Consider the following 7,390-nt stretch of genomic DNA (forward strand, 5'->3'; position numbering starts at 1 on the left):
ACTACAAGGTAGATACTATTATCTTTCTCAGATGTAGGAAATGACGTTTAGGGAAGTAGTTTGTCTCAGGTCTACAATTTCCAGAGTAGAGACTTAAATTCTGCCACTGACACTTTAGGACACACCCTAAACAACTTTAATCTGTGTCCTTAACTACTGCATAATCCTTGGTTAAGAGTCACACTTAGGTATCAAGACCCAATTGAATACAACACAAGTACTGTCTCCTCTTTCACTATGTTTGCCTGGTGTACTGATGAATCTTGCCCAGAGCAGAAGAGTTCAGAAAACTGTCATGCAGGTTTACGAAGAGAAAGCATTTACTGTTTGACGTGCCCGGAGTAACGGAAGGCTTTTTCAAATAAAATATGCCACCAAATAGTCAAGTGTCACAACAGAGGTAACCCCGTGGGAGTCACGAGGAGACTAAAATTATCTCCAATTGTGCAGGAGAGAAAAGTTTCACTGAAGGCAGGTGTAGTTCAGCTAAGCCCTACAGCACAGAAGTAGGAATGTGGGTATGTACGAATGGGAAACAGTTTAATGCAGAATGGATGAGAAATATGCATTCGACCTATTCTAAAACAACTGGCTTATTAACTCAGTAAATCGATTTGGTCAGTCAAACTAGCTTTAGCTGATTACTTATCCAGGGAATAGCTGTTTAGAGTAACTTTTGTGATAGAACAGTAAATAAAATGGTTGAACTATAGCTTTAGGCTTGCTAAGTGAAATAGATTGCTCTAGATGATTTTCAAGTGACTTACTTGGTAGTACTCACGAAATTGGGGGTTAACAATTGCTTAAGAAAACAAAGAGAATTGATTTTAAATAAAGTAGTTACTGTGTAAACTATCTGTTCAGTAGCTCATGTTAAACGGATGTTTATAATCCCCATTGGACAACCAACTACTTTTTTGCAAATGGCAATGTGAATTGCTCTCGCATAAACTATAGCAATGACCACCTATCTAATTTGTTGTCCAAACCAGAAATCTTCTAACAATACTGGTGTCCTAATAAAAATAAGCACGAAGGGAACACACACTGGGTGTCTCCCGTGTGCCTGTGCATGCATCTATATCTCACTGAACCCCCATAACAGCCCCCAAGAGAGAGACTCTGAGTGTCCCCATGCTGCTTGTGGAGAAACAGGCACAGGAAGGTTCAATAGTCTATCTACCTAATATCACACAGAGGGTGGGAGAGCCCGTTTTTAAACCACCTGCCTCCAATTCCAGGTGCCTGGAGCCAGACTCAGCCTACAGCTCTCTTCTGCTCGCCTGGAGGTGAAACAAGGTGTCATGATTAATCAAATCCCGTCTTCACTCATCAAGGTAGCTTGAACACCTGCACGTCCTCCAAGTAGCATGTAGCATAAGCAATAAGATGTTTGCCCCGTGATCGTCCAGGAACTTGGAATCAGCTGTGCCTGGTTAGGCTGAGCTGGTTTAGAGTGGAGAGGACCACCGATCTTCCACTTGGGCAAGTGCCTTTTGACCTCCTGCCATCAGAGGGCCGAAAACTCCAGCCTGAGAATGTGCTGAGGCCTGTAGCCTAGTTACACCAGCTCAGAACAATGATGAGCACACGTTTTTCCAATCACCTTTCCTCACGCTCCCCATGCCTCATACTGCCCTGCTTCTTTACTCTTTATCCCACAGATACCCAAAGCCCCTTGCCTTTGGGGAGGCGGATTTGAGACCTATTGTCACGTCACGTCCTCACTTGGCTGCCCTGTGAATAAACCTCCTCTTTGCTGCAAACCTCAGCATTTCAGTGTTTTGGCTTGCTGCGCCTCAGACAGAATGGTTGGGAGCAGTGGTACAGGTCCCTTGCCTGTGAGGGAAGCTGGTTCCTAGTAGTCACGTTGCGGATGATTTCTCCTCTCGGGTGGGGGTGCGGCAGACATCCTGCTCTTCCGGAAAGGGAGAAACACAGGTGCCAAACCCTTGCCCTCAGCGTCACCGTCACCTAGGAGCTTGTTAGAAGCACAGAATCCAGGCCCCACCCAGAACTACTGAATACCAGCCTGCATTTAACAAGATCCCCAAGAGAGGCATACCCATATTAAAGTTGGTGAGGCACCAAGCTGTCATCGTCTTCTCCGCAGCTAATGAAAACGAAGCAAAGATTCATCTCGAGCCGACTCTGCCTCAGTCACTTGGATATCACATGAGGTCATTTAATCCTCCCCAGAACCTGCAAATGAGACTGAGGGTCAGAGTGTTCTAGCACCCAAGGTTCCATAAAAGAGCATGGCCAAGGCTCACTGGAGCCCAGACTTCCAAAAAAGAAGGCCCCTGAGCACAGCATGGCACCACTGCAGCCCAAACCGTGGGCCTCAAGGGTAGGCTAGGCTCACCACGCACAGTTCACACCATTCAACAGATGCTCACAGCAGACCACAAGGCAATATGAGAAGTAACTTCTGATTGTGGAATCTCTGAATTTTGAGATTTAAAGAAAAAAATCTGTTTTCAGGGGATGGTTAAAACAGTTCTACCAAGGAGTAAAGAGAGGACATCTCAAGGCCCCTTCTGGACTAAGAATTTAATGCCTACTTATTGAGAAATGCTCCGTGCATTTGCTCAGCCCTACGTCAAGATGAAGTTCCCTGTGCCCTAGAAGCTTAGGTTCTAAAAAGGCCACAGAAATGGGTGAGACCTAAAAAATGCCAGAACAATGCAACGGCCTTAATCAGACTGTCTTTGCTTTGCCTTGCTTACAAGTCACTGACTTTAAACTGAATATGGTGTCATGTCTTTATGTTTCTTGAAGCTTTTTTTTTTTTTCAAAAGATCATATAAAGATTTTCTTCCATGGTAAGACTTTTATATTGTATTTTTCTTAAACTGGACTGTGGTACATTTACCCTCCATCAGATGATTGCTTATAACTCACCTTGCTTTATTAAGAATACCGCTAGAGGCTTCTATGTCCCTACTAAAAAAAAAATACATTTTCAGGCCCATTCAAACCAACGAAAATCCAAGATTTCAGAGCACAAGATAATGAAAATTCTCTCTATCCGCGTCTTTTACTGCTTTTAATCTGTTAACAGTCCCTAAGTGTGTCAGATGAAAGGTACTGTCGCGGGAATTGACATCGTTAACAGCATTCCATACAGGTAAGTCTTGATTGTTCCAATTTCTCAAAAAGTTGGACACATTTACCGCCTCTATGACATCTCTAGGGTGTGTGGAAGAAATAAAAAAGAGGCCTGTACAATGTATTTCTCAAAATATACACACAAATAGTTTGCACATACAAACAGGGAAACCTTATAAATAATGTATGGGGAGCAAAGTATCATCGGTAACGGAACTACTCATTTCGAAAGACAACACTGTCACCAAGTGTCCCCTCACCAAAACTGACTGGGAATTTTTAGGGACCACCAAACCAGAGGTGGAGATTTTTAGGCACATTCTTGCCAGAAAAGAGAGCCTAGGGCTTAAACCACTCAACTTGTTGGCACGAATGCCAGGGCAACCCAAGCAAGTGGATATACAAGCCTACGTAATGCTTGGAAGTAGGAAGCTTTGGGGGACTACACCTGGACTGGTACTGGCCTCCCTCCCCAAAGGGACAAGGAGAGCAGAAACCTGGATGGAGTCAAGAGAGAGAAAAAAGAAAGGCAAGGCTGGGTATGGAGCAACGTGTGGATCCAGGAACATGTGTCTCAGAACTGCCGGGGCTCTGCAGACCAGCTGCATCCCCATTCTCCTTGACCCTCATGGGTATAATGAACTCAGGGTGGGCGCATCCCGGCTGCCAAGTCACTTCCACCTGTCCATGGAGTTGACAGTTACTTGCTCACAGTGAACCAACCTCTCTGGACCTAACAGCTACTGCAGGAGGCGGTAGTGGAGAACAAGGTGACGACAACGACCAGATGTGAAAGAGGAAGAGACGTCCAGTGGACCGACTGGGTGGACTGATGGCGTGGGGTTAAGTCTGCAGAGCTAAAGGGGCCAGATGTAGAAAAGGGAAGGGGAACCATGAGGATATGGTCAAGCCCCATCGTATGGATGGTTCATCCATATGTTGTATGCAAATTCCATTCAATTTGCTCTGAGTGAACAAGAGAGAACAAAATTATCCTTTAAACCATGTCAGTGACTTTATTTACCATCTCATTTGATGAGCTCATAGCCCAGGGTCAGAGGGAAATGGGAGCTGTGAGTCTGCCATCTCTCAGGAAGTCTCAGGCCTCAGAGGCCCCTCAGAGCCAAACTACCTCACCTTTTGCACTTTTCAAGCAACGTTATTCCTAAGCGCGAGTCACCCTCTTCATCAGGTTCTCCAAGAAACAGCAATCTCTCCCAATGAGAGAGGAAAAATGGGCTACTTTGGCTTGCTGAGGCACAATAGGTAGTTCTCCAAAATGGTACCTGCCTGGGGGATTTTTCAAGAAAATTAAGCATCAGTGGTGATTTGTTTGTCTTCACATAACGTATGACCCAGATGTGCTGAGAAATAAGAAAAGGACAAAAGAATCAAGGGCAGCTGATCCAAGGAGGCAAGGGGCAACTTCCACAGCCTATGTGGAAAGCTAGAGGGAGGGACCATCCAGCTGGTGGGAGCTGAAGACAGGCGCCAGTCCTCCTTGGGCTCGGGATGCCACCCCCTCTTCCTACATCTTCACGCTCTCCTTCTCTTTTGGCCCCTCCCAGCCATATTAAAGAGCCACAAGGAAATGCTCTCCTCCGTTCCATTCTCCTGTCCTCCTATCCACCCCTCCCTTCTTTCCCTTTGCCATCAATTTCTTGACTTGCCCCCCATTTCTCCCCTCCCATCTACACTGCGATCTGGTTTCTGCCCCACTACTCTCGTGAAACTGATCTCCTTGAAGCCCCCAATGATTTCTCCGTTGACAAGTCCAGGGGACTACTTCTCAATCCTTCTCTTTGTGACCGCCAAGCCGAGTTAGATCTTAAACAACGTCTCTGTCTTGAAAATCTCTTCCCTTGGCTTCCGCGCCACCTTTCCTTTTCTTTTCATGAGACTGATCACAACCAGTGCTGCAGATTCCATCGAATTAAGGAATGCTGTTGCCTACATGTGTGAATGAGCTGTGAGTAAAGTACTGAAGTAGAGGACACCTAAAGTGAAACGTCTTCATGAAGGTCCACGTGGCTGAGCAGCAAGTTAACCTTTCATACATGTGCTAAAGAAGAAGAGTTGGGTTTTACTTTATTTACTTTTCCCTGGACTGTGTTGAATGACTATCATCTACAAGTTCAGCCTACTTTTTGCTGAGGATTAATGCACTGGGAGAGCTGAGAGAAAACTGAACAATAGAGCTGTCTTTTTCTTGACCAGTTCACCTTAGTTTCCCAAACTCTAAGTCTTTCCCGAATTCTTTCTCCTTTTTATTGTAGTAAAATGAACATAACACAAAATTCACCATTTGGATCATTTTACAATTCACTGTACCATTCAGTGGAATTTACTACTGTCACAATGTTGTGCAACTATCACCACTGCCGAGCTGCAAAACATCTTCATCAACCAAGAGGAAACCTACACCCATTTTAAGGAGTCATTCCCTATTTCCCTCTCTTCCAAACCCCTGGCAACCACGAATGTAGAATCTTTTCTGTGTGTATGGATTTGCCACTGCTGGACATTTCATATAAATGGAACCATACAATATGTAGCCTTCTTTCACTTAGTTGCATCCATCATGTAGCATGTATCAGAAATCCACTCACTGTTATGGCTGAATCCTTCATACTGTTTGAATACAAAATTAAAAATACGTTGAGAGTGAAGCTCTGTTTTAATGGCACATCTATTAGGCCAATTCATTGAAAGAAGCTGAAGATGGAGATATTGTTGTGAAATGATAATCGTTGAGAAGCCTCAGCCAATTCGATAATGAAAAGTTTGGGAAATGTTGCAAAAAATTATCTGCTTTATATTAAAAGCCTATTAAACAAGGATGCAGGAGATTGTCTTTTTCTTGCAGGTAACTTAAATGAGGCAGAAAGAAATAACTGCCCTTTAAAACACCTTTTGAAAGGATTCTCTTTATTCTTAATAGACGAATGGGAGTACAGGAAGTTCACATCCAATATGGACTCCCTGTCCAAACACTGTTTATCGTTCTAGCCACCGCTATCGAATTATATTTCTTGAGGGTAAGGCAGCTCAATACCTGCATATTACTTTCTAAAATTCGTCCATCAAATCCATTACTACAGTATAAACAAGAGTTGTTCATGTTTAAGTGCACTTCAACTATCAGGTATAAAGAACCCCCAGTAAGAAAAAGTATCCTATATCTCTTGCCAGAATGTGGTCAGCTCTGGGGTGCTCTGCTAGCTGAAAGACACATTCATTATTAAGAGGATAGAGGCTGTTTAAGACAGATGAGAGCCAAAAAGTTTTAACTATATATATGTGTTAAGAACAGTGCTAGGTTATCTCATATTCTATATCAGTCAAGGCTCACCATTTTACATACGTGAAAAGCAAAGTTAAAAGTGTATTAGTAGGGCTTCCCTGTTGGCGCACTGGTTAAGGATCCACCTGCCAGTGCACGGGACACACGTTTGAGCCCTGGTCCGGGAAGATCCCACATGGCGCGGAGCAACTAAGACCATGTGCCACAACTACTGAGCCTGCGTGCTAGAGCCCGTGAACCACAACTACTGAAGCCCACGCACCTAGACCCCGTGCTCAGCAACAACGAGAAGCCACCACAATGAGAAGCCCGCGTACTGCAACAAAGAGTAACCCCCGCCCACCGCAACTAGGGAAAGCCCGTGCACAGCAACGAAGAGCCTAGGCAGCCAAAGATAAATAATTAAATACGTCTATTTAAAAAAAAAGTGTTTTAGTAACTTACTAAAAGACACGCAATCAGTAAACGTGAGCAGGAATTCAATCCCAAATCTGTCACACTGAAGTTTAAGCTAATACTTGAGATTAATAAAAACAGCACTAAATTAAAAGTTCAGAGATATTTTTTATTTCATACTTTCACTAATGCTCTTTGGAGATAAATCATTTCATTTATATGGGCCTTAGTTTTCACAACTATAATAGTTGGAAGCTTGACTAGATGATCTGTATGTCGTCTTCCAATTCTAAAATGTTCCACTAATTTGGATTGCTACAATAATTGCCCTTGCAATACATGCGTGCTGCCACCAAGTAGCAGTAGAGACTACTAGTTCCTTTTTTATCCCTAGTGGGGGTGCATTTTCACAGCAGACTTATCCGTCAATAGTACAACCTGTTAGTATAACTATAAGATAACAAAATAATCTGGTATTCTTTCCTGTAAAAGAGAAGCTTTACATTGTGTCTGTGAATCGTACCAGAATCACCTGTAGGTTTTTAAATAAGGAGGAAATCCTGAACCCATTGAATGAGA

At 43.6% G+C, this 7,390-nt stretch overlaps 1 long non-coding RNA gene across 1 annotated transcript; it reads left to right on the forward strand.

The window, feature by feature from the left end:
- The first annotated feature begins 386 nt into the window (after positions 1–386).
- Positions 387–1,781, forward strand: LOC125965393 (uncharacterized). The gene is made up of 3 exons (XR_007479211.1): positions 387–518; positions 1,242–1,337; positions 1,665–1,781. It is a non-coding gene; the product is annotated as an uncharacterized LOC125965393 (long non-coding RNA).
- Positions 1,782–7,390: the final 5,609 nt, after the last annotated feature.

This window comes from Orcinus orca, chromosome 9, assembly GCF_937001465.1.
Source record: "Orcinus orca chromosome 9, mOrcOrc1.1, whole genome shotgun sequence".
Lineage (NCBI taxonomy): Eukaryota > Metazoa > Chordata > Mammalia > Artiodactyla > Delphinidae > Orcinus > Orcinus orca.